Below are 13,220 nucleotides of genomic sequence, written 5' to 3'. Positions count from 1 at the left end.
TAGACACTACTGATTTAGAGAAATAGTTGAACCACAGCCTAAAATGGTCTTCTGTTACAAGGAATCCTAGAGACATCAACTCTTAAGAAACTACACTACGTAATTTTCTTTCATGAAACACAAGTATCTAGACAAGGGGATAGAACCAAGGATAAATCATATATAGCCACTATTCTAGAAAAAAAACTTCAAGAAGTCAGAAAAACCAACCAAGTGTTGTAGGCAAAGGCAGAAATATTACAGACCATAATTATTTTATTTACATTTATCTGTAGTAGGCCTTGTCTTAATATCTGAAATGTTGTTTTTATTTAATACCTCACAATATGAATGAAATCAAATAATTTTTGATTCAAAGTACTTCAGACTGAAATCCATTAACTGCTTTTATTCATAAACATCATGGAATTCTGGGTGAATGCTAGAAACGTACAAAATATTTTTTTCTGACTTATTCTGAAAGACAATGACTGAGTTTTGGTTCATGTGTAAAAGTGTATTTTATGCAAATAATAACAGCATTAATATCTGGAATGTCTGCTTTGCTATTAAAACTTCACTTCTGTGACCTTTATTCCTCCTAAACTTACAAAAATCAAAATAAATAAGGGATGGAAAATAATCCTAGAACTCTTTCCATCCATTTTAAAGTGTTTCATGTAGCATGTTCTTACCATTAGTAAATAAAAACATAGGTGGAGAAATTAGTAAGAATGCCAATAAAAATATTTCATTTGGTAACAAAAGCTTATGAAGACTTAAGAATGGCAACTGATATTTATAGGACTTTAAAAGTTATTTACAGAGCTTACAAATGTAACTACTCTATTTGATAGACAAGAGGAGGTAGTTTTCAGAATAGTATTGAAACCAAGCCCCCCTAAAACTAAGTTTCCCTAACAAGTTTATGATTAATCTCTCTATCCAAAATTGTATTCACTTGCTTATCTCCCCTGACCTCAATCCCTTTCTTGTTCCCCCTGACCTCAATCCTGTGCTAACTGAACACTCATCACCCAGAGTTAGATGACTAAGACTGCTGTCGTCGATAACACCATTAATGTACTAAAATGGCGGTTGTAGGTATCATCATTAATGTACACTCAGGTTGTTTCTACAGATGAGAACACCTGGCCAGAGAATCGTACATCAGAGACATCCTGACCCCCAAAACCACACTTAAGAAATGTCACAGAAATGTCACAAGATGATGATTAATCCCAGTTTCTTTGTTTGTCCCCGTTAAAACATCCCTAACTCAAAGACCACGAGGGAGTGGATCTGAGACTTGTCTCCCATTCCCTTTGCTTGGCACCCTGCAATAAACCCTTACTTTGCTGCAAACAACCGCTATCAAGAGTTTGGCTCTCTACACTAAGTGCACAGTTACAGTATAATGCATAAAATATTATGAAAGACATCTCTGAAAGTTCAATTTAAAAACCACACTGTCTATAAAATCACCTATCATGGAAAGTCAGAATTGAAAGGGGCTTTAGAGATAATTTAGCCCACCAGTTTGCAAACTTTTTGAATCCTTCATTCCAAAATCTCACCAAGAAGTCTCATATGTAAAACAGAACCAGAGAAGAGCTCTGGTAACCAGTGGTTACCGGGGGTTAGGGAAAGAATGTGACCCTAAAGAAACAGATAGCACAGGGGAGTTTTGAGGAGTGATGGAACTATTCTGCTTCCTGACTGTGGTGGGAGTTACACAAATCTATACATACATTAACACTCATAGATGAACAACGAAAGAAAAAAAAAGTCAAGTTAGAAAAAAGTTTAACTGCATTTCCTTAACAACGTGATGCAGAAAATAGTTGATTCAGAATATTTCTCCTGGACTTCATTTCCTTTCAATGCCACAGTCTGAGTATGCTTTCAGCTCATGAAATAACCTGGGAGAAACACTTTAGCTCTTTAATAGTTCTGACTTTTTATGGAGATTCTAATTAAACAACTGCAAATTTATTTTTTAAATTGTCAGTAAGTTCTCTTGGCATATTTCAAGTTATTATACAACGAAGTCAGACTTCACAAAAGTAACTGCCTTCCAAACTTCTTTATAGGTTTTGTTACATGAGTCTATATTTAAATTAAGAAACAATAAGCCTCTATTCACAACCATTCCAAAGTCAGAAAGGAGGGAGAGAAAATTTACTCAATATATAGTTCCATAGTGTGCCAAACATTACGGCATTCTCTTTAAACTGTCTTATCTCACTGAACAACCTCCCCACCCCTGGGAGAGAGACAGTTTTCCAATTTTATAAAGAAAGAGCATGGAGTTCAGCAGGTTAAACAATGCAGCCCACAGCTGCTGGGCTACTGGGATAGTGGGGCCAAGATAAGCCAGAGCTTTAAAACAAGAGCGAGTTTTAGTGTGCCTGTAAATAAGGGCATAAATTTACAGTAGGTGGAAATTTATAGACAAAATTAACCATCAGTGCAAAATCCTGATTTGCCATCTCTAAAAATAGACAACTGTCAAGTATTTGCTCTGTGATATAAAATTCTTCCAACCAGGAGGTCTGAGGTGATGCTAACAAGCTAATTTTAAGCACTGGATTTGACTAACAACCAAGAAAGCAAGCTCTTCGGTATTTCTTGTTCCCAACAACTAAAAACATCTAGCATTTTAAGTCAAGAATATAACTTATTAGGTGATGTCCATCACACAAGCAGTTACTCAAGAATTAAGGATCATATATATACCCAAAGCATTTTTTCTCCCCTCAATTCCAAACTTCTTAAGAAATCCAAATTCCTACTCCTGGAATTCAAGGTCTTCTACAGTCTGGCCCAAATTAATTTTTGAAAATTTCTCTAAATCTTCATCTTCCTAACACTCTACTCTAGCCATGGCTGAATTCTCCTGTTCCCTAAGCTCAATGTGTCCCTCCTCATGACTAAGCTTTTGTTCACATACCCTCTTCACTCCACTTAAGGAAATTCAACCTATCCTATAAAACCAGCTCAGTTCTCTCCTCTCCCAATAACCCTTCCCAAACTACTAGTTGAAAAGTTTCCTCCTTTTCTCAGAATTCCTATAAGACTTATTTGTCCATTCATGATGTACACAGTGTTATTGTACTGAACTGGTATTTATTTCATTTTTTCATGTGTGTCTTATTTCTATAGGACAGAGATCTGTGATATCTTTTCTTGTATCATCTACAGCAGGGGTCCCCAACCCCCAGGCCACAGACCAGTACCGTGGCCTGTTAGAAACCGGGCCGCACAGCAGGAGGTGAGCAGTGGGCCAGCAAGTGAAACTTCATCTGTATTTACAGATGCTCCCCGTCACTTGCATTACTGCCTAAGCTCCACCTCCTGTCAGATCATCAGCGGCATTAGATTCTCACAGGAGCGCGAATCCTACTGTGAAGTGCACATGCAAGGGATCTAGGTTGTGCACTTCTTATGCGAATCTAATGCCTGATGATCTGAGGTGGAGCTGAGGCGGTGATGCTACCTCTGGGCAGTGGCTGCAAATACAGAGTACCATTAGCAGAGAGGTTTGACTGCACAGAGACCATAATATATTAATTGCTTGCAGACTCATATCAAAACCCTATCAGTGGGACTTCCCTGGTGGCGCAGTGGTTAAGAATCTGCCTGCCAATGCAGGGGACACAGGTTCGAGCCCTGGTCTGGGAAGATCCCACATGCCGCAGAGCAACTGAGCCCATGCACCACAACTACTGAGCCTGCACTCTAGAGCCCGTGAGCCACAACTACTGAGCCCGCGTGCCACAACTACTGAAGCCCGCGTGCCTAGAGCCCATGCTCTGCAACAAGAGAAGCCACCGCAATGAGAGGCCTGCGCACTGCAATGAAGACCCAAGGCAGCCAATAAATAAATAAACAGACATTAAAAAAAAAAACAAAAACAATGAGAAGCCTGCACACCGCAACGAAGACTAGCCGCTGCTCACGGCAACTAAAGAAAGCCCACGCACAGCCAAAATTAAATAAATAGATAGATAAATAACAACAACAACAACAAAAAACCCCTATCAGTGAGTGGCAAGTGAAAACAAGCTCAGGGCTCCCACTGATTCTGCACTATGGTGAGTTGTATAATTTATACATTACAATGTAATAATAATAGAAATAAAGTGCACAATAAATGTAACGTGCTTGAATAAACCTGAAACCATCCCCCCCACCCCGATCCATGGAAAGACTGTCTTCCAAGAAACTGGTCCCTGATGCCAAAAAGGTTGGGGACCACTGATCTACAGCAACTCACACCTATTTGGTAGCCAGAAAAAAAAATTTTTTTTTAAATTTTAGAATTGTACTTAAATATATTTATGTGATACATGTGATATAAATATCTAATGTATGCTCAACCTAGACACAGTATTAGTTTCCCATTGAGAATAAAAACATTTAAAACATGTGTTATCTTTCCTAAGGCTAAATGCCTAAATGATAGCTTCTAAGCAGAGAAAACCCAATGGCAAATTCCTGTATTTCCTCTTGATACCACTCATTTAAATTATAAAGTTCATTGGTTATCATTTGGTCATATACATTTCTTGCTGAAAGTTCAGGCAGAACTTTTATAATATACAAAATTTATGGAATAATACCACAAATGTAGTTAACAGGCTAAAATTAAGGCATTAACAACCAGCCTTTCAAGTGGAAGCTAAACAAAAATTATTCACTCTTAGGAAGTTAAAAATAAATCTACAAATAAAATATAAATACAAGCCAACACTAAGGACACCTGCCAAGCTTTAAAAAAAAAAAATCCCATGGGTTATATCCATGCACATACTACCATACTAAATCATAAGATTCAAAAATATAACAAATCGTAAGGCCATGTAGTTTTAAGAGACAATACAAAAGAATAGTTAAGAGTGTAGACTCTGAAACCAAATTGTATACACTTGAACTCTATTACTCACTATACTATGTGGCCTCAGCTTAACCTTACTGCACCCCCTTCAGTACCTGCCTAATAGTGTTATTACTATTAGTATTAAGAGAGTTAACAATATATGTAAAGTGCTTAGATGAGTGCCTGGTATATGATAAGTGCTCTATAAATATACTACTCACTTATACATGGTGCAAATATATCTATTCTTTCAATTAATTTATTTTATCAAACATATTCAAGTTATTATAACAAATACATATTATTCATCCAAGGCCAAGTAGGGGACAACATTGATGCACTTTGATTTACCAGATTCGTATAGTTTTCCTGCTACTTCACTAAATTAGTTTCCTACCCATAGGAAAAATACCATCTTCTTCTCACTTAGGACTCTCTACAACAGTACTGTCCAACAGAAATATAATATGAGCCACATATGTAATTTGAAATCTTCTAGCAGCCACATTAAAAAATAAAGAAAAATAGATAAAATTAATTTTAATAGATTTAACCTTATATAAAATACTATTTCAATATGTAATCAAATTTAAACAGATTACTAATAAGATACTTTACATGCATTTTTTCATAATAAATTTGTGATATCTGCTGTGTATTTTAACACTACAGCACATCTCAATTCACACTAGACACATGGCAAATGCCCAATGCCGTGCGTTTAGTATATACTACATATTGAGGACTACAAGGTAAGATTAAATCTATAATAAAATCTTCATGCTGTACTAAATTTACTGAAAAGAAGTATTTAGGTATTATAATTTGTGTGTTAAAAATCTTAAGACTTCTCCAACAGGAAGCACTTCAAAGGCCTAATTTCTTAAAACTCTTTATTTTACAGATAAAGAAACTCAGAGAAGTAATTCACTGCTATCTGTAGGGGCTCCCAGGGAAGTCTCCTTTTTGAGTCCTAGACCTCTACAATGAAACTTACTCCTTTTAACGTCAGGCTTGTCCCTAATCAAACCGAAGCCTGTGCTCAGACAGGCTATGGGTTTGAATCCCAGCTCTGCCACTTAATAATTGTGAAATTCCAACCTGTAACTTCCTCGATTTTAAAAATAGGGGTAATAGCAGTACCAAGTCAGGTCAATAGCAGGTAAAGGAGCTGTTGTGAAAATTTGATGAGTTAATACATGGAAAGTGGTTGGAGCAGCAATTGGTGCATAGTACATACTTAGTAAATATTTATTTTACTAAGCAGGTTGATGTAGCTAGATTAAGATGCACCTGTTTGAATTAAGACACAAATGCTTCATCTGAAAGGTAAGAGTGTGACCAACTTTTTCTAATGTTCTAAGAGTGACGGCAGGTTTCTTGCACACAAGCAGCCCTCAGAGCCCTGACTGGCTCTCTTCAGGCCAGGCCGAGGCCACAGTGCACTCCCTGACCCGTCTTACAAAAGACCTGCAGGCAGAATCACCCTTTCTTCCTTGACCACATGACACAGAGCTGGGTTCCTTCCCCACTGCATCTTGCCTGTGTAGTTAGAAGTTGTGAAGCTCCACTTCTTCGTGGAGTGGAAACCCCTTCCTTTCCTTCCCACGAGGTCTAGGAAAGTAAAAAAGGTAACATTACATTGGCTTTTCTTTTACTCACACCTTTTGAGTTGTAATCTCTGCATAAAATCCATTCTCTTGGAGGGGGAAAATCCTGCTTATAAAATCTACCTCTGAAATACAAAATCTGTCTTTAATCAGATTAAGCTACTTGCCAAAGTCACAGAGTGAGTCAGTGGCAGAGCCAGGCCCAGAATCACAGTGGAAGTAAACTGTTCAACTCCAAACTACAATGAAGTCATTTGATAACTTTGATAACTTCCAGTACAAGAGAAAACAGGTCCTGTGACAAAGAGTAACTACATATTGAGACAAAATGATTTGATGCTTTATTTAATAAAATACAAATCTAGAGTCAATACCTTTAAACACTGTAATAGAGTCTAAAGAATCTCCTTAGAGTCAATGCGAAGCTGCCTTTATGAGCATAATTTATTCCTTATGGAAATATAATAATGGTACTGGAAAAAGACACGTGACGGAATTCAGGATTACTGAGAATCTAACACAAGCTTTGCAGAGATTGCTTATATAACTCTGAACTAGTTTCAGAGTTATATAGATTATATAGATTATATAGTTTATAGATTATAAACTATATTAAAACTATAGTTAAACTATAGTTAAAACTATATTAAAACTATAGTTTATAGATTACTATATATAGATTATATAGTTATACTAGATTCTACCTAGCTCTAAAATTTTAAGTATCTAGGAAGACAGATCTAAATCCATGCTGCCTAGGTAGGTGGGATCTAGGTGGACTTGTGGTACAAAGGAAACACTTATTGAGTGCTAAAAATTACTTCCAGAGAAAAATATGGAAGGTAGTATCTCAGAGCCAGAATCTGAAAGAGCAAGATCCAGGGAGGCAGCCTAAGACAGCCAAGATGTTTTGAATATCAACCATTAAAAGGAAACAAGAAGCAAGCATGATCTAAGGGCAACGCTCTCAGGCAACTGCCATGTTGGTGAGGGATGTGGCTGCAAAGCCAGCGTAGTCTCCATCCCAAATCAGTCATTACTGAGCATGAAGCCAGCATCACCTTTTCTCTCCCAAGTTATAAATGCGTAATAATCTGCTGTTACTTTAGCAGCAAGCTGTGAAGAATGCATATACATGACAGGATTTTAGTGTTGGAATTATTTTTAATTTACAGCCAAAGTAACCTGATATGAATTCACTAATATTCATAATGATTACTGTGTTTCCCAGTATCTGGTCTAACTGGAACATAATTCATGTGATTCATGGCAATGACAACTACTACAAACCTGAACATTTCTAAAGAGAGAAGTAAGAGAAAAAAAGGGATTTCCCTGGGGTGAAGCTGAAAATCTCTAAAGCTTGATGGTTTTCAACAGCTTTACTGAGATATAATTCACATACCATAAAATTCACGCATTTAAAGTATGCTTTTCAGTGGTTTTTAGTATATTCACAGAGTAGTGTGACAAGCACCACAATTGATCTTAGAACATTTTCATTACTCTCACCTCAGGCCGAAGAGCACTTGTGGTCTTCTCTATTTAATAGCTCTTTTTCCAGTTAGCCACATGGTTTCTACTCACCTGGTTCAGGTCATAGCCCAAAGGTCACTTTCGCAGAGAGGCCTTCCCTAACCACCCAACTTACACGTGTTACACCACCCCATGCAGCACACGCTTCAGGCATCATATCACCTGTCACCCCCACCCTCACCCCCCCACAAACACACTTTTTTTTTTCCCAGATACTGATCACATTTAGCATTCTAAATGTTTTACGTGTTGATTGTCTGTAAACTCCAAGAAGGCACAATTTTTATCTATTTACTGCTGTACCCCCAGAGCCTAGAACAGGACACTGTTGTAAATGTTTCATGTTTGTAGAAGGGAAAGGGGGAGGGAGAAGAGAGAAAAGGAAGTGACTTCACTACTACAAATTTCACTAGCTTGTGAGATCTTTGTTCTAATTTATTAAATTACAGGATTTTTATAATATTTTTCTCCTTTAGAATGAAAGTCTAACCAGAGAAAACTAAAATAAAAGAAGTTAACTAAACTTAGCACCATTGCAGATGCAATATCTATGCTTTATTTTGAAGATTAGCAAATACCTAATAAGTACCAAAGAACTGGGGGAGAAAAAAATGGTAATCCAAGTGAACTGGAATAGTCAGAAACTGCCTCCTAGAGGAAGTAGTGTTATTATAGATGAAACTGAGGTAACAAACAGAACCAAACATGTAATGGCTTAACATATAGTTTACTTCTTGCATATGTAACAGTAGCGGGGTAACAGGGGAAAGTTCAGGCTGGTGGATAACTCTCCTCCATACAGTTACTCAGGGATCCAAGTTGCTTCCATTGCGGCTCGGCATCCCCCTAGTTCCACCTTATGGTATGTGTCTGGCCAGCAGAAGAGAAAAAAACACGGAGAGCTGTAGCGTATCATTTCTACTCACATTCAGTGGCTAGAATGTAGTCACATGAAAAACAAGAGGTAGGTCCAGGCTCAGGTAGGAGAAGAACAAATTTTGGTACACAGCTAGTAGTCTCTGCCACATGTAGGATTTGAAATGAACCCTGAAGGATAAGTGGAATGTAACCAAGAATGAAGGAACCACATGAACAAAAACAAGCAAGTCATAACTAAGCAGTACACCAAGAGAGAGGACAAGTCTGGCTGTATTCTGAAAAGCAGTGAGAGAAGATGAGGTTGGCTAGGTCAATGGTTCCCAAATGTAAACTAAAGACCAATCCCAATATATATCAAAATTTCTACCAGTCTACAATGAAGTGAGAAAAATAAGTACAAGTTGATAACTTGGTGATAATGCTAAATTAATTTTATTATTATATACTTGTAATTCAATTTCCTATGACTTACATACAATGTGATATCATAAAATTAAAATTTCATTGTTTAATTTTCAACATAGCAATTAAAGCTATCAAGTTCTTTCTAAGATAATGCCCTTTCCTGACTATAACAGATTCAGTCTATGTCCTGTAGGCAATGGGGATTTACTGTCACTTTCCAATTTATTATATAATTTTAATTATTTAATATTTTCTAACAAACCTGTATTGCTTTGGAAATTAAAACAATTTATTAGTTCTAGTCATTAGGATTTAAATATTAAAAACAAGAGTTACCTAAGAGTGAGCAAAATGTGTTACATTTATAAACTGTACTCAAAATACAATGCCCTGAAGATTGAAAAAAAAAAATAGTTGACTCTTCTGGACTGATTTTCAAACTTTTATATAAACATATAACATATAAGACAAATATTAAACTCAAAAAGGGAGTTTAAGAAAGCAGTAAATTAGCAAACTAAAAAACAATCTGCTATAGCATTAACCCAAAACTTTCTCTCCTAAAATAACTACCTTTAATCTAAAAATGGCATAATATACTAATTTTCTAATTATTTACTATGGGTTGAGTTAGAGTGGGAAATGTTAGTTACTATTAAAAATAACAATAAAAAGTAAAATGCTCTCTTCACTAGAGAAATTCAAACGTCCATCATTCAACTCTGAGATAAAAGTAAGAATTTTATTTGGAATAAAGCAGTGTTAAATTTAAACACTAAAGAAAATGAACACTTAGGAACTCCTTATAACCAATGGAAGTATGTGCTTATCAAAGACAGAAAGCTAATTCCAAGGCTCTAAAAGAACCAAAGCTCTATAAAAATCACTTTTTCTACCTTTTTCTCCTATATACCACTAATGGCAAGGCTTGAAATGATGACACAGCACAGCATGCCTTCTTAAAAACAGAGAGAAAAAAGCTGTCAGAGAAGTAAAAATGGTGCAAATTCCTCTTATTGGAAACCTGATGTATGTTTCAATAAGTTCCAGACACCATGTAAATTTTAGCCACGCATCTTTCCAGGCAGTTTAGAATTATTCAGCTCAGGGGTGACCAAGTCAACCATGCAAGGAAAACATCTGCTGATAATTTCTAAAGTTAATAGTTGCCAATAGTAGTACATATCTCTTATCATAATGCTTTCCATGGAAAATGTTCAAGTATTCATTGGTGAAAGATCTGCCTAAAGTGGAATTATCAAAAACTATTTTTACCATATAGCAGTCTGGTAATGTTTGGATAATTTAATTAGTCAGGTTCTAAAAAATTTTCTGCTTAACTGAGAGTTACTGCTTTTTAAAAATTTAACACACACACACACCATCACCATGATAAAAGATCTGAAAAGTTATTTATACAAATAAAGAGTTTCAGCTCGCTGAAACTCAATTTACCACATATTTGGAAAAATGAAACAGTATTTGATAAACTGTTCAATTTAATTATTTTAAAATGAAATCACTTTTTAAAAAATGTCTGGTAGATATGTTACTACATGTTACACACTTAGACAAACATTCACATACTTATACACATTGATCATACCAGTGTGAGTCATATTAAAATTTGATGGCTATGATTTGTTACATGTATGGAAAAGCTGTAGCTTTCCCCTAAGCTATGGACAAAGAAACAGACACTAGATCTGCACTAAGGATTTTATTCTGCAAAACACAGCTCTTGCCTACAATACTCCTCTAGTGCTACTATCTTAAAATGACAATAATATTGGTTAATGGGAAAGCTAAGAGTTATAGAAATTTAAAATGGGAAGTCCCATAAAGTAACTCAAGCTAAAAAGAAATACTAGAGTCATTATTTCCAAATGAGATGTGTACACTTCAAAAAGACTGGCTTGGGAAGCGACACTACTTACTCCAACATGCTGTCAGTGCTTATATTTTTAGAATTACTTTTGGGAAATCTCTGCAGAACCTTTAGCACATTCTATTGATTAGCCTTAATGAATCTGCAAACTTGGAAGCCGTATTTGAGTTTTTAAACCAATTAAGGAGTCACACGGGCCTGCTATAGAGAATATGATGGATCATCAAGAAGAAGCAGAGTAATATATATTAGGTCAAAAATGAGATGTATGGGACTTCCCTGGCGGTCCAGTGGTTAAGAATCTGCCTTCCAATGCAGGGGATGCGGGTTCAATCCCTGGTCGGGGAACTAAGATCCCACATACTGCAGGGCAACTAAGGCCATGCACCGCAACTACTGAGCCCGCATGCTCTGGAACCCACATGCCGCAATTACTGAGCTCATGTGCTGCAACGAAGATCCCACGTGCCGCAACTAAGACCCAACGCAGCCAAAAATAAATAAATAAATAAGTATTTAAAAAGATTACAGTAAAAGTCCCTAAGTCATAAATGTTATTTTTAAAAAAACATAAAAACAAAAATTCATTAAGGGTTTTAGTTTTAAATTCAAGTTAAGACAACCGAGAATCCCCAAATTCTCTAAGAATATGCAATTTGATTTTAAAACACACATTTTTAGAGATGTCAATTCCAACTGCTATAGGCAGGGACTGCAGAAAACTGTAGAAAAATCAACTTAGGATGGATGGTATAGTAGTTCAGGTTCAAAGAGGTTAGGCCCTAAATTAGGTCCAGTTTGGCAAGGCCACACTTCTTACAACTCAATCAAAATGTACAAATATGCTTTTTTCCTTATGCAGACATTTAAAAAAATTTTTTTAATGAGTTGTCATCATACTGTTTAATAGCATTTATTGAACATTTACAATGTCAGACAGTATGCTAGGCACTTGCATTACCTCATTTACTTCTCAGAACAGCTCTATGGAGGGAGGCACTATTATATCCCTATTTTAAAGATAAGGAAACTCAGATCCACAAAGCTTACATAACCAGAGTCATAAAGTGTGGCAGCCTGTATTTTCCAATGATGGCTACAAAAATATCTCCTATCCCACATGTTCTTTTTTTTTCCATAATAAACTTTTATTTTAGAAGTTTTAAATTTACAGAAAAATTGTGTTGACAGTGTAGAATTCCCATATACCCCACACCCAGTTTCCCCTAGTATTAACATCTTACATTGGTATAGTACATTTGTCACAATTAATAAACCAATATTGACACATTTTTAGTAACTACAGTCTATATTTAAATTTCCTTAGTGTTTATCTAATGTCCTTCTATTCCAGGATACCATATTACATTTAAGTCATCATGTCTCCTAAGTCCTCTTAGCAGTATCATTTTTTCAGACTTGTTTGTGATAACCTAGGAAATTAAAAACTGAGACCCAGATGTGCTTCTTAACAACTCTCCAAACAATTTCCTATAAACCAAATTGCTTGTCGTTAGAATTTTTAAGAGGTCCATGTGTTGGTCAGTGCAGTGGGCCTGAACTGGCAGACCAATCACGCTTGGCAAGTACATCCTACAATAATACTTTTTTTGCCAGTAACTGCATTAATACATAGTATACTCAGAAGCATATATGAATGAGCTATCATGGTATATAAGACCATGTGACGCCAAAATATAATTTGACTCCAAAATGTAAGTAACATCATTCCCAGTGATAGACCAAGCAGGTAATGTATCAACTTCTTTTTAAGTAGCCATATTTGCTTTCCACACTGTAACAGAAAAACATAAACCAGAGAATTTTCTAAATATTCAAATAATTCCTGTTTACTTTCATTTAATAGCAGGAGTACTTATAAAATATTATTAAATTTATTATGCACATTTTAGGGTTAAGTTGTAGCCGGTGCTAATTATAACATGTCTGGAAAAAATTTAAGCTACGCTGATTAAAATTCTATTTATAAAGGAAAAATCTAAACCACAGAAACTGTGCTTAGTTTAGAACAAGAACATGT

At 35.9% G+C, this 13,220-nt stretch overlaps 1 protein-coding gene across 3 annotated transcripts in view; it reads right to left on the bottom strand.

The window, feature by feature from the left end:
• LCLAT1 (lysocardiolipin acyltransferase 1) overlaps positions 1-13,220 on the bottom strand; it is a 194,886-nt gene that overhangs the window by 148,623 nt on the left and 33,043 nt on the right. The window contains exon 2 of one of the 3 annotated variants that reach the window (XM_055089096.1): positions 8,934-9,054. The exons of the other annotated variants lie outside the window; for them this stretch is intronic. The gene's annotated coding sequence lies outside the window, so the exon portion shown is untranslated. The remainder of the gene's footprint in view (positions 1-8,933; positions 9,055-13,220) is intronic. 3 annotated transcript variants of the gene reach the window in all.

This window comes from Physeter macrocephalus, chromosome 12 (genome assembly GCF_002837175.3).
Source record: "Physeter macrocephalus isolate SW-GA chromosome 12, ASM283717v5, whole genome shotgun sequence".
NCBI lineage: Eukaryota > Metazoa > Chordata > Mammalia > Artiodactyla > Physeteridae > Physeter > Physeter macrocephalus.
Note: the sequence above shows the minus strand (reverse complement) of the source record. Positions and strands in the feature narration are given on the sequence as shown.